Here is a 26,497-nt window from a genome sequence, read left to right as displayed (position 1 = left end):
AACAACACCGTTGTCTGCACGGTGGCGTCGTGCAGACGACACCACCGCCCTCACCAAAATGGCGGCTCCCAACCTTCTCTTGCTGTTTATACCCTCTATACACACAAGTCCTTATTGGCCCTAGAGAGTCAGACCTCAGGCCTAAGTGTTAAATGGTTGGCCATTGCCAAAATAATGGGTGGAGCCCTGGGGCTGTATTAGATGGTGGGAGGAGTAATCCTTTCCAGCAATAAGCTGCTAAAACAAAATTTCGGTATGGTGTCTAGGGAGTGTGTGGAATAAGGGCCGCAAGCCCGCATCCAAGGGGCTGAGGGCAGCCGTCAACATCTTTGCCTCAGTGCGATTTTAAGGTATTGTGCACTGATTCATGTCCTCAGTAGATATCCATTGTGCCTCTAGGGGAATAGAATAGAATAGGGTATATGTTCAAGCCTGTCTCCTCCAAGATAAAGAGTAGGGACATTTGACTCGCCTGGTATGGGGAAGAGACCGGGGAGAGGGAATTGTGAGGGAGATGGAGAGGGAAATCTGAGTGGGGAGGAGTTGAGTGGGGGAAGCCAAAGGTATCAGGGCCACCCTTAGGTCAACCTCTTGGCTCCTGACAAATGGGCGACAGGGGGGGGGGGAAGAGGAGGAGACGAATGACGGGCAAGGGGAGGGGAGAAAGGGAGAAGGAAGGAGGGGAGAGGGGAGAAGGGAGAACCAATGATCTGAGAACCAGATCATTACATAGCAATGGACTTGTATAGTAATTATCTGTGTATAGGATGTGGCCCTTGTTCATCCTCCACAAACGAAACCAGAGAAACCATGTTCGTCGTTACCGGGAATGTCTACATCGCTAGCTGAATACAGGAATCATGTGTAACACGTATCCTGTTTCACAGTCACACAGTACAAAGAATATCAATCCAAATCTGTTTCGTTTGGAGGGAATATACCGTTTGAATGAAACACGTCCTTTGAAAAGTACAAGGGATTCATCAATCACCCGCTTCTGTGCTGGTACGTAAAAATCTCTTGAATTTTCCAATCACTTCATTCATATAGTGCCTCACTCTCCAAAGTCTATCATCCTCTGTCCGGTCCTCATTACTTGCAAAATGCAGACACCTGAGGAGTATCTGAAATCTGTCTCGTGACATATATTTCCCGAAGAAAGGTGTTGGAATAGTCAGATCTTTGCTCCAGTAATCTGTGAGAGCGTGTTTGACACAGTGTTTCATCAACATACTTGTCGCTAGAAACATATTTCACCAACATTGGTGGTTTTCCAACGTTGCAATCGTGAAAATTCTGTTCTCTCTCTTCTAATGAGATGAGCTGCATAAAGGTTCGTTTGGTGTACAATATGTTCCATGAGCGGCTCATCATAGAATGCTGTAAAATAATCACATTCACTCACATCCTCTCCATTATCAGGGAAAAGCTCTGTAATCCCAACGTCTTTATTGTCAAAGGCAGGAATTCGGGGAATAAACCCAGCACCAATACTCCACACTAGTACACCTAGTGTCCTGCAAGACACAGGGGACGCAACAGGGGCACTACGGCGAGGAAGCGATGCACCCTGTGGACCAGGAGCTGAAGCCCGTCTACGCACAGTACGGCCACTACATGCACATGAGGTAGAGGCACGTGAACATGAGGCTCTTGGTGCCTTATGTTGTTCCATGTGGTGGCGCTTGGCTGGGCGAGACGCTGCTGACGCGACAAAATCTCGCCCAGAAACACCACTGGTACTGGCACCAGGCTCGGTAACACTGTTCTGAATCCACTTCACTAAAACCAGAAAGAGAGTCACCTTCCTCTGACTCGTCACCGAACAGATCCTCAGACTGTAAATAAGCACAGGAACTGAGAGGTCGAGGATGAATTGGGGTAGACACTGGGCGAGGTGGCATGGGTGAGCATATAGGCATCGCCATGGGAGGAGGCTGTATCTCATTTTCACTGTCCGTGCTATCATCATCGGTCAATTGTGTGTAGTCTTTACAAATATCAGTCATCAAAGTCACTTTCCTCACCATCGGAAAATAATTCACTGGTTATTTGCTCTTGGGTGAGTGATTGTGTGGGGCGTGCCCGGGAAGCGTTCGGCCGTGCGCTCGACATGGTGGCTGCTGGGTAACTGAGGCCTCCCACGCGATAGTAGCGTGAGCTGGATTTTTTTCAAAATGGCGGCTGTTTACTATAGCCCCTGGGCAGCATATGGGGACCCCCTATACCCCGCAGGCCTTTCAAATCGTGCGCGGTACTCCAAATCATCATATGATGCGATGCGCAATTTAAGGGTTAAGTAAGTTATGTTAGGTACGCTAGTTAAGTTCAGTTTGGGCAAGTTAGGTTAGGTAGATTCGATTAAGTTATGATAGGTTAAGCTAGTTAAGGTAGGTTAGGTTATGTTGGGTTAGGTTTGGGTAAGTTAGGATAGGTTAGGTTTAGTTAAGTTAGGTTAGTTAAGTTAGGTTTGGGTAAGTTAGGTTAAGTTAGCTTAGGTTAGTTAAGTTTAGCATAGGTTAGGTTAGGTAAGTTTAGGTTAGGTTAGGTTAAGTTTGGGTAAGCTATGTTAGGTGGGGTTATGCAGGGATGTTCAAAGAACAGTTTTAAGATAAAGTGACTAGGAAAATATATTTAACAGAAGTATAAGTTTGATATGAAAAGTTGAACTAGTTACGTTTGGGAGTGTTATTTAATGCTTGAAGATGTCTCAGAGAACATTATTGATGTCTTAGAGAACAGCTTTGATGAAGGAAGATATCTTAGAGAACAGCTATATATGGTACAGCTATATATTACCGAGATACATTTATCTGCAACAGTGTTATTAGTGACAGAGATGACTACTGTGAATATACTTTTGCTCAGTTTACAATTAAATCCCTTAAATCCTCTTTGACTATTGGAGCCATCTATAGATTTCCTAATACTAACATAGCTTCTTTCTCAGACAACCTAAGGAATCTTATTATAAACAACAATCTCAACAAAAACCACATCATTCTGGGAGGAGACTTTAATATTGACCTGGGTCAACAAAACTGCTCTCAAGTTGACTATTTCCTTAACAGCATGAACTCCTGTATGCTAATCCCCACTATCACCAAACCTACCCGAGTCACTCAAACATCAGCCACTACCTTGGACCACATATGGACAAACATAACAGCTCCCCTTGTATCTGGTATAATCTACGACAGAACAACTGACCACTATCCTACCTTTCTCATAGTGAACATGGACATAACACCACCAAAAAGCAAGAAATTTTCATTTAGGCTACACAGTGAATCAGCTTTAGACAATCTTACAGAGGCACTTCACAATATTAACTGGGATTCTGAATTCATTAATACCCATGATATAAATTCATTAGCTAACCTCTTCCTCTCCAAAACTCTAAGCCTCTACAACCTTCATTGTCCCCTTCTTACAAAGCAAGTAACTGACAAAAGATTAAACAATCCATGGCTCACAAATGGCATTCTCAACTCAATCAACAAGAAACATGAATATGAAAAGAAAGTTAGGATTGGCCTAGTTTCAAGGGAAGTAGCTAAAAGGTACTCATCAATGCTTACCAGTATCATAAGAAAGGCAAAACTTGCATATTATGTGAATAGATTCAATGAAGCAAAAGGTAACATGAAAAACACTTGGAAAACTATCTCTAGTATCCTAGGAACTAAACAACACTCACATAACCAAATAAAACTCTACAAGGATGGGGATATACCGTCAACTGATTTAGAAATGGCAAATGAATTTAATAGTTTCTTTTCATCGGTTGGTGCTAATCTTGCCAGTAAAATCCCACAGACTCAGACACATATTAACACATATCTCTCAGGCAGCTATCCAAACTCTCTTCTCCTTTCACCAATCAGCCCGGCAGATGTTGTGTCCATCATACACTCTCTAAAAACCAAGGCAGGGAACACCAGTGAAATTCCGTCCATTGTGTACAAGAGAGCCTCCCATGCCCTTGCCCCACCCATAGCACTACTGTTCAACAAATCTATAGAGTGTCACACCTTCCCTGATATCCTCAAAAAAGCAAGAGTAACGCCAGTCCATAAAGGAGGCAATCCGGCGGACATAAACAATTATAGACCAATATCAAATCTACCCATTCTATCAAAAATATTTGAAAAAATTATTTACAAACAGCTCTATTCCTACCTCGTAAAATTCGACATACTCAGCCCCTGCCAGTTTGGCTTCCGGTCCCAAAAGAGTACCAATGATGCAATCATTAGTCTCCTTGACATTATCTACTCAGCCCTTGACAAAAATGAGTTTCCGATTGGACTCTTCATTGACCTAAGAAAAGCCTTTGATACTGTTAATCACAACTACCTCTTATTTAAACTCCAGTATTATGGAATCCGAGGCCTTGCCCTTGACTACATCCGATCCTATCTTAGTGACAGACACCAATATGTAACCATCAATGATACAACTTCTTCCACTCTACCAATTACCGTTGGAGTGCCACAGGGCAGCATCTTAGGACCTCTTCTATTTCTTATATATATAAACGATCTGCCTAATGTCTCTAATATTCTCAAACCTATATTGTTTGCTGACGATACTACCCTTATCTACTCAAACCTCAACCCACATACACTAAATAATGTTGTGAATAATGAATTAAAAAAAGTCCACTTATGGATGTCAACGAACAAACTAACATTAAACATCGAAAAGACTTACTACATCTTATTTGGAAACAAATCATCAAATGCAATTCAGCTACAGATAGACAACATTAACATCAGTAATAAAAATGATGGCAAGTTTCTTGGCCTATTCCTAGACAAGAGACTCAACTTCAGCACCCACATTCAACACATAACTAAGAAAGTCTCTAAGACAGTTGGTATACTCTCCAAAATCAGATATTATGTTCCTAACTCTGCTCTCCTCTCACTATATTATGCACTAATCTACCCCTATCTTAATTATGGTATCTGTGCATGGGGGTCTACCACTGCAAACCACCTTAAGCCCATCATCACACAGCAAAAATCTGCTATCAGAATAATAACTAACTCTGCTTTCAGACAACACTCAGCTCCCTTGTTTAAATCTCTAAACTTGCTAAATATTAACTCCCTCCACACATTCTCTTGTGTCAACTACATTTACAAAACCCTGTTCTTAAATGCAAACCATGCTCTGAAACTCTCCCTGGACAGATGTAATAGGACCCATTATCACCACACCAGAAATAAATATCTCTTTGATATCCCCAGGGTCAAACTTAATCTGTGTAAACACTCTATGCAAATTAAGGGACCTAGTCTATGGAACTCACTCCCTAGTGAATTGAAAAACTGTAAAACTTTTGCCTTATTTAAAAGCAAAACCAAAAAGTACCTAACTTCATCTATTTAGTTTCCTACACTGAGCTTTAATTTGCTCTGTACCTAGTGGTACCCAATCTCCTAATTTTTATGTAATATCAAACAACCTTATCATTGTGTTCATTGCTGTCTTCTTTTATGTGCTAGCCATATGCTGTATTGTGACTACCAATTTTTGTCAACTACCATTCAAGCTGTCATTGCAATCAATCTTATATTGTTTCTGCTGTATTGTGCCTACCAATTTGTTGTCAACTACCATTTTAAGCTGTCATTGCAATCAATCATAGCTACCTATGTGCTTTAATATACTGTACCTATAATTTTCTCTCATCTTTTTTTTTTTTCATTCCATGTAATCTGTTATCATTTTTTTGTCTATAAATTTTGCAAGTATTTACCTCCTTAAAATTTTCTTAGATTAAGGACCTGCCCGAAACGCTGCGCGTGCTAGTGGCTTTACAAGACTGTAATTACCATAATTGTATCCTCACATTCCTTATGTACATTCTTGTATATGTATAAATAAATAAATAAAAAGAACAACATTGATGAACGAAGGTGACTGAGAATAACTTTTGATGACTAAGAATAACTTTAATATCTTAGAAAGCAACTTTGATGACTGAGACTAACTTTTAATGACTCTGAGAATGACTTTTGAGGACATAGGTAGTATTTTGAGGTCTTTAAGATTAACTTTTGTTGGCTCTGAGAATAACTTTTGATGAACGAAGATGTCTTAGAAAAACAACTTCGATGAACGAAGGTGACTTTGAGATTAACTTTGATGACTCTGAGAATAACCTTGATGGCTCTGAGAGTAACTTTGATGACTCTGAGATTAACTCTGATGACTGAGAATAACTTTTGATGTCACTGAGAATAATTTTTGAGGACGAGAGTTGTTTTTTGACGTCTTTGAGTGCATTACTGATGTCTTTGATTGTGTGTTTTGATGTATCAGAGTAACTTTGGTGTCCCGAAGAGTGTCTTTGATGTCTCGAAGAGTGTCCTTGACTATTTTTTTCTTAATGACACAAAATTTTAGTTAAGAACAGTGTTGAAAGATTCCCTTTAACTATTTTTGTACTCTAAGAAGTATACTGGACGACTATTGTCGCTAATGAAATGGATGTGGACGCTACTGGGCCTGCTGACGAAACTGACGAAGAGGCCACAGACTTTGATGTGGCATCCCATGTCGAAACCGTGATGAACCCATCTCTGCCAATGTCTCAGGTCGATGATATTTTGTGTAAGGTGTGCTTTAATACATTGGGTCTCATACTGCTGCCCTGCAGATATATGGTAACGTGCGGTGTTTGTCTCGTATCTGTGAGAAAGTGCCCTATTTGCAGATGCGGCATTTCGTATGTTCGTCAACCGATTATTTCCTAAGATGACAAAAAGGCATAGACACTTATTTATTTATGTAAATAAAACTTGTACAAATGTTGAGTTATTTTTCTTTTTATATCCATAAATTGGTATAAATAAGCCCATATTTTCTTGAACAGTATTTTCTTTTTTGGATGGGGGGGGGCAAACAAATACTCAGAGGTCGTAATGCTTGTAAGAACAAAATATTTTTCCATCCGTCACTGGCGAGTCGCCGGCTGGATGGATTGCAATTGCTTAGTTTCTGCCTAAAATAGTTGGTTAGGGGGGGGGGGGGAGACACTGCCTCATTTAGTAAAATTTGCTATGTCCAATAGCTTGGATGTTGGGAACTGAACGAGGTGTCTGCAAGAAGGTTGCTCAACATCCCGTGCGAATATGGACAAAATAGAATTTCTCTCTCTCTCTCTCTTTCAGAGGTAAAGAACCTTTTGAGAACTAGCACTCAAAGGTTAAAAAGATTAAAATAATTTTTATAATTAGAGGGTCAACTAAGATACCGCACTATTTAGAGAAATTTACCATGTCCAATAGCTCGGATTTGGGGAACTGAATGAGGGTCTGCATGAAGGTTGCTCTGCACCAGAGTGAAGAAGGAAAAATGTGGGATTGGATGGAGAGAGAGATAAATAAACATAGGGATAGGTATGGGGAATAGGATGGGGAATAGGATGGGGAAAACGAGAGAGAACTTTTTGAGAAAATATACTAAAAATATTTTTTCTCACTTTTGTATCTACACAACATGAGAGCACACAGATATTAAAAGTACACTCCCAGACCTAACTGCCGAACCTCAATCATTTGTTTATTCCATCTGTTCGTTGCTATCCGACCAGTGACCACCTATGTAGTTCCGCGGCCGGCCACCGATGTAGCTGGTGGCGCTGCTGTTTGTCTTGTTTACCCGCGGCCGACAAAACCCTACCTCTCGCTCACTTATATATCATTGGATATTTTTTGCATCTTGCTACTATTGCGTTTGGAAATGCAGGAAATATGTTGTTTAGGGCTTCAACTAGTAGTGAAGACAAGAGAAAATATATTGTGATGATCGATTATTAGAGCATTCAGCTTATAAAGGAAGATGAATCTGGAATGTCTCCTGTGTGGTGGTGGTGGTGGATGTGTGGTGCGATAGACGTGCAGAGGAATGTGTGTATAAATTCGGGTTTGTGATTCTCTCTCTCCTGACCAAATTTATAATGCCGATGAAACAAGTTTGTACTGGTGTATCTTAACCTAACCAAACCAAACCAAACCAATCATAGCCAAGCAGAACTAAACATAACCCAGCCAAGCAGAACCAAACAAAACCCAGCCAAGCCAAACCAAACATAACCAAGCCAAACCAAACATAACCCAGCCATGCCAAACCAAACATAACCCAGCCAAGCCAAACCAAACATAACCCAGCCAAGCCAAACCAAACATAACCCAGCCAAGCCAAACCAAACCCAGCCATGCCAAACCAAACATAACCCAGCCAAGCCAAACCAAACCCAACCAAGCCAAACCAAACCCAGCCAAGCCAAACCAAACCCAGCAAAGCCAAACCAAACCCAGCCAAACCAAACCAAACCAAACCTAGCCAAACCAAACCCAGCCAAACCAAACCCAATCTTACCTAACCAAACTCAGCCAAACCAATGTTAACTAAACCTAACCAAACCCAAGCAAACCCAAGCAAGAATGACCTTACCTAACCAAAGCAAACCTAACCTAACCAAAGCAAACCTAACCTAACCAAAGCAAACCTAACCTAACCAAACCTAACCAAACCTAACCTAACCAAAGCAAACCTAACCAAAGCAAACCTCAGCAAAGCAAACCTAACCAAAGCAAACCTAACCAAAGCAAACCTAACCAAAGCAAACCTCAGCAAAGCAAACCTAACCCAAGCAAACCTAACCTAACCAAAGCAAACCTAACCAAAGCAAACCTAACCTAACCAAAGCAAACCTAACCAAACCCAACCTAACCAAACCTAACCTAACCAAACCTAACCTAACCAAAGCAAACCTAACCAAACCCAACCTAACCAAACCTAACCTAACCAAAGCAAACCTAATCAAAGCAAACCTAACCAAAGCAAACCTTAACCAAAGCAAACCTAACCAAAGCAAACCTAATCAAAGCAAACCTAACCAAACCAAAGCAAAACAAACCTAACCTAACCAAAGCAAACTAAACAACCTAACCTAATCAAACAAAAACCGAACCCTCCCCTCAACATCTGTGCCTCAACCCCCAGTTAACACCACTACTGTATACTCATCAACACATCATTCCACGATCATAATTATTAATTGTTATAATATGTAGAGAAACATGTGGACACTTGGTGAGCACCCATATTCACTGATGCTGTATTACCAGTATTCTGTGGCATTTTGTTTGAAGTATCTAGTGAAACAACAATGTACTGTTACGTACTTTTTAACATAAGGATATTATTTTTCGTGCTTAGGGAAGAATTTGACTACTTATCCAGACACGACTACATATCCAATCATAGTTGGGCCCGAGGTGTCTGGATGATAGGATGTTGAGTGTATTACTTTATATGGTTAAATTATATTCCTTATTTTTTAAAGATAGATAATAGGAATGAGCACGCCAGCCAAACCTGATTTATTAAAATATAATATAAGGAATGGGTTAAAGTATGTATGTAATGTTTATTATAAAATCATTATAATACATTCTTTTTCTTCATTATAATACACACTTTATATAGAAAATATAATGACAATATTAATTTTGTTCATAGTTTACTCATTATTTTTAAATATAGAGTTTTTTGCAAGATCATTGCTGATATGCGCCCAGGGATTTGGGTGGCGGCGTTCCCTTTGGATACATATATAGTTTTGCGAAATCATGTTGATTCATGCGTGAGTGGGGTGGCTTCGGGAAGACTTTGGGACATTTGCTGGGGAAGGGAAGGGGTGTGCGAGGTAGTTGTTCCCGAGTTCAGAGGTGTGAGTGTATTTAAGTTTGAAGCTGTTTTTATTTTTTACTAATTTTACGGCCGTGGCGGGTAGGCAGTTCCGCACAAAACATGATTTTTTTTTTTGTTTTATTATTAATTTTTGTGACTGCAAATGCTAGTAGGTAGCTTCGACGAGGGCAGGAAGCCGGTGGCTTGTCTGAGGTCTCTCCATTTTGCCCTGATGATCCTTTCGTTTTTTTTTTTTTTCTAAAAGCTCAGAAGAGTTTATTTGGCTGATTTTTCGGCTTCGGCAGGAAGGTGGTTCCATAAGTTATTATAACCTGCCATAGGACGGTTTTCTTTATGCTGTCCCTCATTCCAATGGCTTAAGAAATACTATTGTTGAGATAACTGTTATAATTGTACTTACGGAATCTTGGGGATAGAATTTCAGAAATATATATGTAGCTTCGGTGATTATATCAATGAGAGAAATGGCGAATATATTGGGACCCTCGACAATAACAAATGTGATTTGTTGTGATGCCAAAAAATATAGCTTAATACAGAACATATATATATTATACAAGGAATTAAACTTTTATTAATTGAACACTAAAGAGGTAATTAATCTTTACAAGTGTTAAGATATTGAGGTTGGGACTCTGCCCCCGCACGAAATGGCTGATGCAACTGGGGAAATCGTGTATAATTCTAAAAATTGCATAACTCTAACCCAATGCTTTCTAAATTTTTATTTCAAAGGTTAACATTTGTTTTGTGGCATATTTCCATATTAAAAATAAATTCAAACCTCTGCAAATATAAATATAAAGCGCTTGGAACTATAGAAAATGCAGCATTGCTATGTTTTGTATTGCAAAAAAATCCAACTGACTTCATGTTCAAATAACGACAGTTTATCGCAGTTGACCCTTAAACATCCCGTTTGTTCATTAAATCCCCTATTGATGATTTTTTTATAATTATACATAAAGTGATGTAAGCTTTGCTATGGTGACCCCCTCCCCATCCGGCCCGTTGGCGTCGTGAGGGGGCTTGGTGGACGGCTGCCGGAGTGTGATGCTCCGTGGGGCAGTCCTCTGTGCTTTTCTGGCCTTGCACTCCTGCTGCTGTCTTCTCTATAATTGTGCCGGATCGCTTTTCCTTTTCCTTATGTTTCGTTTTTCTCCCCCCTCTTCTCCTATCTGCTTGTCGTTTCCTCCCGACCTTTTGCTTGTTTTGGATTATTTCTTTGGACTTCTTCTATTTTGACGCCCGGGTGCTTGAGGAGGCATACTCTTGCACCCGTAGAACTGTTGTACCCAACGTCTCAAGCGAGGGGAACCTTTTATTGTCAATCCCCCTTTCGTCGCTGAACCCGATCTCGACGGACTGACGGTTCTTAAGGTGGCGTTTGTGGGGCGTATACTCATGACGCACCCCTAGGGGGCCCCGGCATGATCGGCGATAGCTTCATGTTGGGTGTCCTGCCTCTAATTGTGGCTCCATGGTGGGTATGGGGGCACATTCGTGGATGAATTTTTCTCTTCGTCTCTATGTTGAATGTTTCCATTGTACCCTCTCAGGCTCGTGGGGTGGGCGACCAAGCCCCCGAGTCGGCCTGTATTGGAAGACCAGGCTCTGTAGCTTTCGCTGCGTTGGGCCCCAACCTTGCTCCTCCTTTGACTGTCCTGACTTCTTCCCCCAGCTCCCCTCCCTCCTCTGTGGTTGGGTCGAGCCTCCAACCCCCGGTGGTGACCACTTCGTCCCCTGGTGTGGCTAAGTCTCTCGTTGTGACTACTGCGCATTTTGACCCCCTCTCTCTCTCTGGGGGTTCTCAACGCCGTTCGCGCCCCAGCTGCACTCACTCGATTCCTTCCCGTGCTGATGCGTATCAGGCCTTGTTTGATCCTGCTTCATGGGCCAAATACTTTGATCTCCTCCCTCTTGACGATTTCTCCCTCCATCGGCATCTTGTAGATTCCGTGGATGCATCTGTTACTTTCAACCCCACTCGTCTCGGTACACGTGTCGTTGCTGCTCCTTCTCAGGATGCAGCTTCTCGCTCGGCTGCCTTATCTTGCCTTGGCGAGATTCCTGTTCAGGTCTCCAAGAACGTTCAGATGAATGTCAGTGTTGGCACTATTCTCCTCCCACCCCATGTTGCAACCGGTGTTCGGAATCTGCAGGATTGCCACGATAATATTCGGCATATCCTTGATGCCCAGGGCCATTCTGTCCTCCAAGTTGACTCGTTTACTTGTCCCCCTCGTGGTCGTCGCCGTCAACCCCTTCGCGTTGTGAAGATTACCTTTGATGGTAGGACCCTTCCATCCTCTGTCATTCTTGCTGGTGCTAGGTGCTCTGTCCAGGAGTATATTCCTTCTCCTCGACTTTGTAACAAGTCCTGGAGGTTTGAGCATGGTGCCCTCCGCTGCTCTGGGACTGTCTCTCTCTGTCCTTTGTGTGGGGGTGAAGGTCACTCTAAGTCGGAGTGTACTTCTCCCCAAGCTCGCTGCCTCAACTGCGGTGAGGCCCATCCTACCTTCTCCCGTGCCTGTGTCCATTACAAGCTTGAGGCAGCCGTCCTCAACCTGAAGCACCGGGAGCGTTTATCTTTTCCTGAGGCGAGGCGCCAGGTTCGCCGGCTCCCGCCTTATACTAACATCTCTTATGCTCGCGTATTGCGCTCTTCCTCTCCTCGTCCTTCCCCCCTTCCTGCGACTCACAACCGTTTCCGGGCCTTGGACCCTGATACGCCCACTGCCCCCTCCTGTGTCCCTTTGTGTTCTGTCCCGAGGGGTCCCCCTCCTGGTCCTCTGTCTGGGGTTCCCCTTCTTTCTACCCGGTCTGTCATGTCTCCTGGGTCTTCTTCCTCGTCCCCCTCCGATCCTCCTTCCCTTCCTCTTCCTCCATCTATCGGCTCTCCCCGCCGCCTGTCGGTGCAGGCGGATGTCCATCGCTCTCCTAACGGCCGTCGTGTGTGCTCTCGTTAATCTTCTCCTGTTGAGACACTGGAATCCGTTGCCCGGTACGTAGTTGCTGGGACATCAGTCTCTTTAAGTCAGAAGCGTAAGCCTGGCTCCTCTCCTTCCTCCTCCCTGGCGGGTAAGAAGGCTTCGCTTTCTTCCTCAGCTCCTACTTCTGGCTCTGTTGCTCCTTACCCTCCCGTTTCAGTGATTGCGCCCCCTGTTCCTGCTATGGAGGTTTCTTTGGTCTCTGCTTCCCTTTCGGTTAATGCTATTGCTGGGGTGCGCTCCCCTCTTTCTACTCCCCCTCATCCTGCTGCTGTCCTTGACTGCTCCTCTCCATTGTCTCCTCCTCCTTCCTCCTCCTCCTCCTCCTCTTCCTCCTCCTCCTCCTCCGGACCCCGCCCACCCACCTCTGATCTGTTCTCCCGTTTCCTTCCCTCCGTCTTTGCTCATTTTACCCATGCCCCCTAATCCTGACTTTGCTGACCCTGATCCCGACCCTGATATTCTTTAACGTACTCTGTTGCTCTTTCGCCTTTGTTTCTTCCTTGTTCTCTGTTTTTGTCCTTTCTCTTCTCGTCGTTGTCCATTCTTCAATGGAACGTTCAAGGTTATTACGCCAATTTCCTCGAACTCCAACTTCTGATTTCGCGGTTTTCGCCCTTTGTGTCTGTCTCCAGGAGCTGATGCTTGGTGCTCGTCCTGGTCATTTTCATGGCTATTCCTTTCTCCCCCCCCCCCCCCAGCCGTTGCTGGGGCTTCTAATTCTTCTGCTCTCTTGATTCGTGCTGATGTTCCCTTTGTTCCTTTACGTTTTCCTTCGCCTCTCCATTGTTCTGCTGCTCGTGTGTTTGTGGGGAAATGGTACACAGTTTGTTCCATTTATCTCCCCCCGAGTGTCCCGCTCTCTCTTCCTGATTCGAAACACCACCTAGACTCCTTGCCGGAGCCTGTGCTCCTGCTGGGTGACTTCAATTGTCATCATTCTCTTTGGGGTGACGTTCTGACGAATACCCGGGGTCGCCTTCTTGAGCCGTTTATCCTCTCTTCTTCCCTGTCTCTTCTGAATTCTGGTGAGCCCACTCATTTGGACTCTCGGACTCGCACCCTTTCTTGTCTTGATCTTTCTCTCTGCTCTTCTTCTCTTTACTTAGATTTCACGTGGCAGGTTCTTGATGAACTCCATGGAAGTGATCATTTCCCCATCCTTGTTTCCTTTTTCTCTTTTCGCCCTTCCCTCTCTTTCCCTAGGTGGCAGTTTGCTAAGGCGGACTGGGCCCTATTTACCCTCAGTGCTGCTCTCTCTGACATCTCCCTTCTGCCTCTCTCTCGCGCTCTCCTCCTTTTTCATGACACTGTCTTCAATGCTGCCCTCCGCTCTATTCCTCGATCTTCCTCTCGGGGTTCACGGAAGTGCGTTCCCTGGTGGAATGCAGACTGTGCTCGGGCTGTCCGCTGTAAGCGTGCAGCCTGGAAGAGGCACCGCCGTAGGCAGACGACCGATTCTTTTCTTTTCTTTCGGAAAGCGAGTGCGGTGGCCCGTAGGGCCATCCGTCCGGCTAAACGTGAATGTTGGGCATCTTATGTCTCAACAATTACGTCCGAAACCCCTCTGACCCAGATCTGGAAGCGTATCCGCAAGATAGCGGGTAAGTTCGTTCCCGATGTTTCACCGGTCCTTCACCTCCATGATACTCTTGTGGCGGACCCGTTGCAGGTCGCTTCCGAACTGGGTTCCCACTTTCCTTCTGTTAGCTCTGGTCTTCATATTCCCCAATCTTTCCTTCTTCGTAAACCTGTCCTTGAGTCTCGTCCTTTAGATTTCTGCACTCATCTTCAGCTTCCCTATAATGATCCCTTCTCTCTCTCTGAACTTCGTTCTGCCCTGGCCCTCTGTGGTTCTACGGCGGCGGGCTTCGATGGTATTCATTATGAGATGCTTTGCCATCTCCCTCCGTGCACGTCTCAGTATTTACTGAGTCTGTATAATCGGATCTGGGAGTCGTCGTCAGTCCCTGAGGACTGGCTCGATGCCGTTGTCCTCCCTGTTCGCAAACCGGGGTCTCTGGGTACTTCCCCTAAGGACTTTCGCCCTATTGCTCTCACAAGTTGTGTCTGCAAACTCTTTGAACGTATGGTTAACGTTCGTCTGATGTGGTTCCTGGAACACCATCACCTCCTTTCCCCTTCTTAATTTGGTTTCCGCAAGTGCCGCAGCACGACAGATGTCCTGGTGAACTTGGAGGTCTATATTCGTACTGCTTTTGCTGCGAAGACCTCCGTTGTTGCCGTCCTTTTTGATCTGGAAAAAGCTTACGACACCACTTGGCGTTATCATATCCTATCTCAACTTCATTCTTTTGGCCTCCGTGGTCATCTCCCTCTCTTTCTCCGCAGCTTCCTCTCTCGTCGTTCCTTTCGGGTGCGCCTTGGTACCGCTCTCTCTGCCTCTTTTCAGCAATACGAAGGTGTGCCCCAGGGTAGTGTTCTGAGCACTACTCTTTTTCTGGTTGCCCTCAATGGTCTTCTTTCCTCTCTTCCTTCTGGTGTCTTCTCCACCCTCTATGTCGATGATCTTACCCTTTGCTGTCAGGGTGATGATTCGCCTCTCCTTCAGCGCCGGCTTCAACTTGCAATTGATGCCGTGTCGTCTTGGGCCACCGATCATGGCTTCAAGTTCTCTACTTCTAAGACTTGTGCCATGACTTTTACACGGAAACGGGTTGTTCTTCGTCCCTCTTTGTCACTTTATAGTCATCCCCTTGAATACAAAGATTCCGCAAAGCTTTTGGGGTTATTCCTTGACACTCGTTTGTCTTGGTCTCCCCATATCTCTTACCTCCGTGTTCAGTGCTCTAAGGCCCTTACCCTCCTTCGGGTCTTGTCCCATACTTCTTGGGGGGCAGATAGGCGCACTCTCCTTGCTTTACATTCCTCTCTCGTCCTGTCTAAGCTCGATTATGGTTGCCCTGCTTACTCGTCTGCTTCTCCTTCTACTCTTCGCCGTATTGATGCTTTGCACCATACTGGGTTGCGCCTCAGTTCTAGTGCCTTTCGTTCGACTCCCGTCCTTAGCCTGTATGTTGACTCTGGCTTCCTGTCTCTCCAGGACCGCCGTGATCGCTGCTGTCTTCACTATCTTGCGCGGTCCGTCCAACATCCTTCCTCTCGCCTCTGTCGTGCTTTAACTTTTACCCCTCCTGCGGTTTCTGTTCCTCTTCACCACCTCCCTCTTTCTGTACGGTTATCTCGCCTCCAGGATTCTCTTTCCGTTCGTATTTCTGATGTTTCTCCTCGTGTTGTTCCTTCTTTGCCCCCGTGGAGGGTCCCTCTTCCGCGGTTTTGTACATCCTTGACCCGTATCACTAAAGCTTTTACCCCTCCTACAGTTCTAAAACGCCTTTTCCTCGAGCACTTTTCTTCTCACTCCCGCTCCGTTTCTGTCTTCACTGATGGGTCTAAGTCAGAGGACGGTGTTGGCTACTCTGTTGTTTTTCCTGATCACACTTATATGTGTCGCTTACCTCCGGAGACTAGCATCTTTACAGCGGAACTTTATGCTATTCTCTATGCTCTTCGTCTCCTGCTTTCTCGTTGTCAGTCTTCCTTTGTAGTTGTTGTTGACTCTCGTAGTGCCCTCATGGCTCTCGGGTCCTTTAGTCCGGTTCATCCAGTAGTTGTCGAGATCCAGCATTGGCTGTTTCTTGTTCACAGTAAATTTAAGTCGGTTGAGTTTTGTTGGGTTCCCAGCCATATTGGTGTGTCTTTAAATGAGCGTGCGGATGCTGCCGCCAAGAAAGCTGTCCGCTCTTGTCCCATCTCTCGTAAAGGCATTCCGTATTCCGACTTTTACCCGGTTATCCATTCCTCAGTCTTTACCCGTTAGCAGGCTTCTTGGTTGTCTGTTACTGGTAACAAGCTACGTACTCTTAAATGTTGTGTTTCCTCATGGCCGTCCTCCTTCCAATGTAACCGGCGGTGGGAAACAGCTCTGGCGAGGTTGCGTATTGGCCATACTCGCTTAACCCATGGTCACTTGATGGAGCGCCGCCCTGCTCCTTATTGTCCTAGTTGCATTGTCCCTCTTACGGTCGTGCATGTCCTTCTTGAATGTCCTGACTTCCAGGACGAGCGTGCGTCTTGCTTTCCGACCGCCCCTCGCGGTCACCTGTCCTTCGATAGAATTCTTGGTGACTCGGATACTTTTGATATTGTTCGCCTTATGCGTTTTTGTTCTCGTATTGGCATCCTTGGTGATATATAGCGCTCTCTGATTATTTTGCGCATTTGATGGTGCTACATAGCCTTCCCGGTTTGGTGCCTTCTTTTGATAATTACTTACTTTGCTATGGTGATGATGTGAATCTAGTTTGGGGAACGATTTCAATATGATAAACATTCTCTGGCTAAATGATTAATGGCTCACACAGACAATTATTAAATTTTAATTATTATTATTGCTTCCACAGAAAATGAAATCTTTACTTTGGCTACAGAAAACGGTGCAAGAGCTCGGGGGTGACTTGGGTAAACAGTTTCAACCTAAAACACCACATATATAAACATGCCTTTCTTGACCTCATTTTTAATTTATATAGAGTACTGAAAGCTCATTTTCCATAGGAAATATACTAAGGAATTTATTTTATGACTAGAGCGTAAACTAGGACCCCTCATTCAGATTAAAAGCACGACAATTATTGACTTAAACATTTACCCATCATCAAACACACACGACTCTCCGAAGCCATTTAAACCCCAAATATCCAACCTCCACATGCTATCCTGGTTCCTTGGGTTGCCTACCATGACTGAGAACCCCACAGTTTCTTGCAAATTCAAGAAAAGGCTTACTACACAGTAATATCCAACTTGTTCTTTGTAAGGAACCTTGACCCTCTGTATGCATGACCCCATTGGGTCACTCGTAGGTAGGGGGCCCCTACTGATGACATCAGGTCATGTGACACCCCTGCAACGCTGGGTGAATTTTTCTTCTGGAGACCCAATTTGGCCTCAGGCTACCACTGACCAGATGTTTTCTCTGGAACAAAATTGAAAGAAAATGGGATGTATATCTGGGGAAACAGCACAAATATAACTCGAGTCTTTGTTCCCATTTATTTTTTCACATGGCTATTTTTACCTGATTATTGAAACCCTACCAAATACAGTGGCACCTCGACATACGATTGCCCCTACTTACGAAAATTTCGAGTTACGATGTAAATTTCATAGAAAAATGCGACTCGACGTCCGATGGTGTCGTCGACTTCCGATATTTGTTGGTACACGTTCGGGTCGACCAAACACGTGGTTCCCAGTCACGCGGCCGACCTGCCTCTTCTTTTGTGGTGATTTTTTGCATTTTGTACATTAAAGTAATTGGCAGTGGCAGGTAGATGGGCTTGGTGGGTGAACAGGTTCGAGCAGGCAAGTGGGTGAGCAGGCAGGTGGGTGAATAGGTGGGTGGGTGCATTGACAGGTGGGTAAGTGGGCGTGCAGGCATGTGGGTAAACAGGTGGGTGCCAGGGAAGTGGGTGAACAGGTGGGTGGGTGAGTTGAGCAGGTAGGTGGATGGATTGGCAGGTGGGTAAGAACGGTACAGGTCTATAATTTAGAGGGTCTTCTCGAATACCATTTTTGTAGATTGGAATTATGTTTGCCTTTTTCCATATATATTGTATCTGCTAAGATTCCTGTGCGCAGGGATTGGTACCTGTTTGTAGTCTGCTGGCTGATATATTTTACCTATACTGTATATCTTTGTTTTATTTGGAGAAAGAACCATTATAGTATTGGAATTATTAAAAAAAAAATCCTATTTGGGAAATCTTTACTAGATTTCGAAGATTCTGTATTTGGTATTTGTTGACTTTAAACGACTTGGTAATCTCTCAATCTTTTCTTCCACAGCTCCTACGGTCACCAGAAGAATAATACATGCAGTGCCAGAAACCAGTGGCATTGAATAATACCTGCAGTGTCAGGACCCAGTGGTGTTGAATAATACCTGCAGTGTCAGCATCCACACACAGTGTCAGATATACTGCATACATGTTGTCAGCAGCATTATGAAACACATTATGGTGTAAGAAATACTACATGTAAATGGGTAAGACTGTCTTTAGCACACTCATGTCAATGACTACATGTATTATCAATATGTCATGCATTATTAACATCTCATGTACTATGGTAACAAAGGAAATGTGTATTTAAATTAAATTTGGTGTATCATTAATATAAAAATCTCGGTATTTATTAGTTCATTGTGTATGTGGTACAGTATTGTTTTTAATACTATTGTTTGACAAGAATACATTTTAAGATTTTCAAATTAATTATTTTTATTATCAGGTTCTAATATAAAAAAGTTTAATATATATTTTCAGTTTTAAAACATTTCATACTTTTTCTCCTATGTGAGCCATTGTAAATGTTGAGAAAGCATTAAAATAAATAATCTTTATACTGTATAGTAATTATGATTTTTTTCTTAGGTAATTTGCTCTTAAGCTCAAAAGGCTCTCCAAATAAGATAATATATCAGTGTTCTTAATGCTCAGAATTTATTTATTTATTCACATATTTACATGACTGTATTGGGGATTTAAAAATAACAATGTGCATGGTACATTGGATCAGTAAGTTCTTGTAAAAATCACATACGTATATTTTTGCAAATGACAAACCACATGAGGGTCCACTGTACCTGACTCTCTTGCTATGGTTATATTTATAATAAGACATCCATCAGTTCTGTGGTTATATTTATAATAAGACATCCATCAGTTCTGTGGTTATATTTATAAGAGAACATCCCTCAATTCTCTGATCATATTTATAATAAGACATTCCTCAGTTTTTTGGTTATATTTATTATAAGACATTCCTCAGTTCTGTGGTTATATTTATAATAAGACATTCCTCAGTTCTGTGGTTAAATTTATAATAAGACATCCCAAATTCTGTGGTCACATTTGTAATAAGGTTCTGTAGTGAAACATCTTAATACTGTGGCTGTATTTATAATAAACCATCCCTCTCTGCTGTTGCTATATGTACAGTATGATAAATCAGTATAATTATAAATAAATTTATAATATATTTAATTTTCCTATACAAAGACATTTTGTTAAATCTTAAAAAAAAAAAAATTGCCACAGGATTTGTTTGTAATATTTACAAAGTTATACACGGACACTAACTTTCCTGCTGGTGAACGCATGTGGAGACGTAGATTTGTATGTTTGCTTTTACACTTGCTGATTCACAGGAAATATTGTAGAGTATATTTTATGTCTAGCACATTTTATAATATAATAAGCACAATATTATCTTACTATTTATGAATAATACCAGTGGTTTACATATTGTAACTTTTTTCCATTCTCTTGTGTCTTTGACAAGTAATTAAATTACTTTATATTCCTACAAAAGTTAGATTATTCCAATTGCTTATCTGATATTGAGTGCCATCTGTTGACAACAGAGTTAACACTATAACCTGTGTGCTCTATTCTGGTTACTCTATACTGATTGCTATGTAAATATTTGCTTTAGTAATAAATAAAAGCTCATGCATTTAAAATATATCAAATATATTACTAAGATTTATAAAGAACACAACAATTTATAAAGGAGACAAATACTAATAATAATTGTCTACAAGACTTAACTAATGAAATGTAGTAATATTTCATTAGATAATACTTGCTTTTTTGGATCAAATAGCTGTAAAGGTTTATACAATCAAGAAAACTGTACAAATATTTATTCAAAAGAAAAATGTCATCAGTGTTGAATGTTCAAAATTATATTATGAAAACATCTCGCATAATAGCATACAAAACATTTAGAGAAAAAAAGTAAATACATTGTCTTAACTACTTTCAAAAATATCAAAATTTATATAAGTGACAGTTCAGGAGAAAAGTCATATCACTGTAGAATGTGTCTGAAAGACTTTAAAATAAATTATGGCTAATAACACACACACAAGGATTCATACAGGAGAGAAACCATATCACTGTTCAGTGTGTCAAAAAGATTTTTCATTTAAATCAAATCTAATAACACACATGAGGAATTCATACAGGAGAGAAACCATATCACTGTTCAGTATGTCAAAAAGATTTTTCACTTAAATCAAATCTAAGAATACACATGAGGATTCATACAGGAGAGAAACCATATCACTGTTCAGAATGTCAAAAAGATTTTTCACTTAAATCAAATATAATAACACACATGAGGATTCATACAGGAGAGAAACCATATCACTGTTCAGTATGTCAAAAAAGACTTTTTCACAAAAATTATCTCTAATAACACACATGAGGATTCATACAGGAGAGAATGCATATCACTGTTCAGAGTGTCAAAAAGACTTTTCACGAAAATCAAATCTAATAACACACATGAGGATTCATACAGGAGAGAAACCATATCACTGTTCAGAATGTCAAAAAGACTTTTCATACAAATTATCTCTAATAACACACATGAGGATTCATACAGGAGAGAAACCATATCACTGTTCAGTATGTCAAAAAGATTTTTCATTTAAATCAAATCTAATAACACACATGAGTATTCATGCAGGAGAAAAGCCATATCACTGTTCAGAGTGTCAAAAGACTTTTCACACAAATTATCTCTAATAACCACACATGAGGATTCATACAGGAGAGAAACCATATCACTGTTCAGTATGTCAAAAAGACTTTTCACTTAAATCAAATCTAATAACACACATGAGGATTCATACAGGAGATAAACCATATCACTGTTCAGTATGTCAAAAAGACTTTTCACTTAAATTCAAATCTAATAACACACATGAGGATTCATACAGGAGAGAAACCATATCACTGTTCAGAATGTCAAAAAGACTTTTCACACAAATTATCTCTAATAACACACATGAGGATTCATACAGGAGAGAAACCATATCACTGTTCAGTATGTCAAAAAGACTTTTCACTTAAATCATCTCTAATAACACACATGAGGATTCATACAGGAGAGAAACCATATCACTGTTCAGAATGTCAAAAAGACTTTTCACACAAATCAAATCTAATAAAGCACATTAGGATTCATACAGCATAAGAGTCATTTGAATATTGTAAAAAACACACAGAAATCACAATAGCGTGATGCATCAATGAACAAATCCACAAGGACCGTGACGATGATTTGAACCTATGTCCAAGATCATCCAGACGCTGCCTTATCGACTGAGCTACGACATGGTAAAAAGAGTTGAAACCAGAAGTTTTACTGAACTTACTTGAATCCTGCAGTCTCTCCGAGACACAAACCAGGGTTTTACACAGCTCCCTCATGCACTCTAGCTATGTCAATAGGCCGTTCTACCTCTTCTGACGTAGGTTCGAATCCTCGTCACGGCCCTTGTGGATTTGTTCATTGAAGCATCACGCTATTGTAATTTGTGTGTGTAATGAAGTGAGGGGAAGAGGTAAAACACCAAAGAACTCCTCCAAAAGAAAACAATAAAACTTACGTGGTTATTACTTTCTCTTTTCCCCTCCAGCTTTTACTGCACATAACTCTACTGCTCTCTTGATCTGTCTTGATATTCCCTTCATCCCCCGACTTTTTCAGTCACCCTTTCAGTGATTTGTGGTCCGTATCTTGTGAGTAAATGGTATGCAGTCTGTTCCGTTTATCTCCCCTCAAATTTTACGCTTTCTCTTCATGATCCTAAACACTTGTTGGACTCTTTACCAGAGCCTATGCTCCTTTTGGATGATTTTAACTGTCAGCATACCCTCTGGGGAGATATTCTGACAAACACCCGGGGACACCCCTCTTGAACCATTTGTGCTCACTTCTCTTCCTTTATAACTAGTGAATTCTGGTGAACCCACTCATGTTGATTCCTACCATTTCCTGTATTGATCTTTCTGCTTATCTTCTCTTTATATGGACTTCACCTGGGGGGTTCTTGATGACCTACATAACAGTGACCTTTTCCCCATCCTTCTCACTTTTCTTCTCAACCCTCCCCTCTCCTTTCTAGGTGGAAGTTTGACAAGGCTGTTTGGAACCTCTTTACCTTTGTGTTACTCTTTCCGACCTCTCTGATTTTCCTCTTTCCCGAGCCCCGGTTGAGGGCCTCGTAGCCTGGTGGATAGCGCGCAGGACTCGTAATTCTGTGGCGCGGGTTCGATTCCCGCACGAGGCAGAAACAAATGGGCAAAGTTTCTTTCACCCTGAATGCCCCTGTTACCTAGCAGTAAATAGGTACCTGGGAGTTAGTCAGCTGTCACGGGCTGCTTCCTGGGGGTGGAGGCCTGGTCAAGGACCGGGCCGCGGGGACACTAAAGCCCCGAAATCAACTCAAGATAACCTCAAGATAGCCCCCCTCCTCCTTTCATGACACAGTTTTTGATGCTGCCCTCAGCTTCTGTTCCTCGCTCTACCTCCTGGGGCGCACAGAAGTGTGTTCCCTGGTGGAATGCAGCCTGTGCTCAGGCTGTCCACTGTAAGCGTGCAGCCTGGAAGAACACCGTTGTTGATGGACGCCTGATTCTTTGCTTTTGCGCCAGAAGTCAAGTGTGGTGGGCCCGTAGGGCCATCTGTACGACTAAGAGTGAGAGTTGGAGATCTTTCATATCCACTATTATGTCTAACACCCCTCTGCCCCTGATCTGGGAGGAAATCTGCAAGTTAGTGGGTAAGTTTTTTCCAGATGTCTTGCCAGTTCTTCACCTCTGTGGTTCTATTGTGGCAGATCCGGTCTCGGTCAAAACCGAACTGGGTTCACACTTTTCAACTGTTAGCTCCGATTCTCATCTTCCGCCTTCCTTACTCTTAAGCCTCTTCTTGAATCTTGTCACTTAAATTTTCAAACACCTCTTCATCTTCTCTATAACGCTCCTCTCTCTCTCTCAGAACTCCAGTCTGCCCTGGCCTTCTGTGGTTCTACAGCGGCGGGTTCAGATGATATTCATTATGTAATACTTTGACATCTCCCTCCATACATATTTCAGTATTTACTGAATGTTTATAACAGTGTCTGGAAGTTGTCTTCAGTTCCCGAGGACTGACTTGAGGCGGTTATTCTTCCTATTTGAAAACCTAGTTCTCTGTGGTCATTCCCTAAAGACTTTCGCTCCATTGCTTTAACGAGTTGTGTCTGCAACCTCTTTAAATGTATGGTCAGTGTCTGTCTGATATGGTTCTTGGAACGCTATCACCCCTCTCTCTCCTTCTCAATTTGGCTTTCGCAAGTGTTGCTGCATGACTGATGTCCTCCTGAACTTAGAGGTCTATGTTTGTACTACCTTTGCTGTGAAGATCTTCATGGTTGCAGTCCTTTTGACCTGGAAAAGGCGTATGACACCACCTGGAGATACCACATTCTGTTCCAACTCTGTTTCTTTTGGCCTTGATGGCAATCTCCCTCTCTAACTCAAGATCTTCCTCTCTTGTCGTTCCCTTAGAATGAGATTCTAAGGGAACCTCTGCCTCTTTTCAGCAATATGAAGGTGTACCTCAAGGTTGTGTTCTGAGCAGTACTATTTTCCTGGTAACCCTCAATGGTCTTCTTTCCTCCCATCCCTCTGGCATTTTCTCTTATGTTGATGATCTTACCCTCTGCTGTCTAGGTGATGACTCGCCTTTTCTCCAATGGCGGCTTCAACTTGCGATTGATGCCATGTCGTCCTGGTCCACCAATCATGGCTTCAAGTTCTCTCCAACTAAGACTTGTGCTATGACCTTTACTCGGAAGCAGGTCGTTCTTCAACCCCACTTTGTCCTCTTTATAGTAATCCTCTTTTATAAAGGATTCTGTTAAACTTTTTGGGTTAATCTTTGATATTTGCTTGTCTTAATCACCCCTTATCTTTACCTTCGAGTTGAATGCTTCAAAGCCCTTAACTTACTTAAGGTCTTGTCCCATACTTCCTGGGGAGCTGAAAGGCGCATGCTGCTCTCTTTACATTCCTTTCTCATGCTGTCTAAATGCAATTATGGCTGTCCTGCTTACTCTTCTGCCTCCCCCCCCCCCCTGTTCAGCTCATTGATGCCATGAGGGGGGCTTAGTGGGCGGCTGCTGGAGTGTAATGCTCCTTGGGACACTCCTCTGCCCTTTTGTAGCCTTGTGCTCCTGCTGCTATCCTCTCTAATTGTGCTGAACAACTTTTCCTTTCCCTTCTGTTTCGTTTTTCTCCCCCTCTCTTCTCCTATCTGCTTGTCGTTTCCTGCCGACCTTTTGCTTGTTTTGGTTATTCCTTTGGACTTCTTCTATTTTGACGCCTGGGTGCTTGAGGAGGCATACTCTTGCACCCGTAGAACTGTAGTACCCAAAGTCGAGAGCGAGGGGAACCTTTTATTGTCAATCCTCCTTTCATCACTGAACACGATCTCGACAGACTGACGGTTCTTAAGGTGGCGTTTGTGGGGCGTATACTCACGACACAGCCCTAGGAGGCCACGGTATGATCAGCAATAGCTTCTTGTTGGGTGTCCTGCCTCTAACTGTGCCTCCATGGTAGGTGTGGGGGCACATTTGTGAATGAATGTTTCTTTTTCGTCCTCGTGTTAAATTTTGTTTCTCCTTTACCTTCTCAGGCTCGTGGGGTTGGCAACCAAGCCCCTGAGTCGGTCCATGTTGGAAGACCAGGCTCTGCAGCCTCCGCTGCATTAGGCCCCGACCTTGCTCCTCCTTTGGCCAGAATGTTTTGGCATTTTGGCAGTAATGTGCATTTACAAAGGTGAAATGTAATTCTGATCAGCTTCCATATATACTTTATACACATTCATATACATACACACACACACATATTGTGACTGCGTTCCCCCCCCTATATTTCTCCCACGCCTGCTGTAAGAGTCATATCCACTTTGCCCGAGCGTTCTGTTCATTACTGGCAGCAGTTTGATATATGTGGGGGAGTGTAATGTTCTCGCGTTGGCGAGAGAATTCGTAAAAGAAGAGTATTTTGGCCTGTGGTATAGGCCCTTTAGGGAGCCAATATGGCGCTGGCCCCTCTGTTTTGTTGCCAAAACTGTGTGACGTCAGTGACACCAGATTGGTCACCGACAGCGACGTGGCACAGGGAGCCAATGAAAACCTCCCGTGGCAAATATGATGTCACGAAGGCAGGGGGGGTCCGGTCATCCCGCCACTCTGGCGCCACCAGTCTGAGATAGCACACCAAGGAGGTCGGACGTGTGCTGGGGGGGTCCTGTCAGTTGGATAGTTTACCCCATCTCTGGAGGAGTTACGCATCACCAGTGGTCTGCCAGCACCTGTGGGGTCTTCCTTCGTTCATGTGTTTGACCAGAGAGGGAATTGATGGAATATTGAGCAACAAGTGCTCCCGGGACAGGTGTTGTGCAGGTGAAGTCTAGGCAGTGACGTATGGGACGTCTGATAGCTTCACAGTGATGACGTAGTGGCTGGGCCGATCCTCCGTGAGGGAATCAGTCTGACACGAAACGTCAAGGTGGACGGATGTGTGAAGGTTGGTCCTGTCAGTTTGACAGTTGTACCCCGATCCCGTGGATCTTACGCGTCACCCGTAGTCTGCAAGTACGCCGAGAGGTCTTCCTTCATTCCATGTGTGGACCGAAGAGGGAATTGACGGAATATTGAGCATCAAGTGCTCCAGGGTCAGGTGCTGTGCAGGTGAAGTCTAGGCAGTGTCGTCTGGGACGTCTGATAGCTTCACAGTGACGACGTAGCGGCTGGGCCAATCCACCGTGAAGCAGTGAATGAAGAAACTAATTGGGAATCCGGACGACTGCAGCCGAGAAGTAGGTTGTTAGCCGTAGCT

At 43.1% G+C, this 26,497-nt stretch overlaps 1 long non-coding RNA gene across 1 annotated transcript in view; it reads left to right on the top strand.

Annotated features, from left to right (window-relative positions):
• Window positions 1-20,057, top strand: part of LOC138363875 (uncharacterized) — a 90,107-nt gene extending 70,050 nt beyond the window's left edge. The window contains exon 4 of the long non-coding RNA XR_011228208.1: window positions 18,597-20,057. This is a non-coding gene — a long non-coding RNA (uncharacterized lncRNA). The remainder of the gene's footprint in view (window positions 1-18,596) is intronic.
• Window positions 20,058-26,497: the final 6,440 nt, after the last annotated feature.

Source organism: Procambarus clarkii, chromosome 12, assembly GCF_040958095.1.
Source record: "Procambarus clarkii isolate CNS0578487 chromosome 12, FALCON_Pclarkii_2.0, whole genome shotgun sequence".
NCBI lineage: Eukaryota > Metazoa > Arthropoda > Malacostraca > Decapoda > Cambaridae > Procambarus > Procambarus clarkii.
The sequence above is the reverse complement of the archived record's forward strand: the minus strand, read 5'-3'. Positions and strand labels throughout refer to the sequence as shown.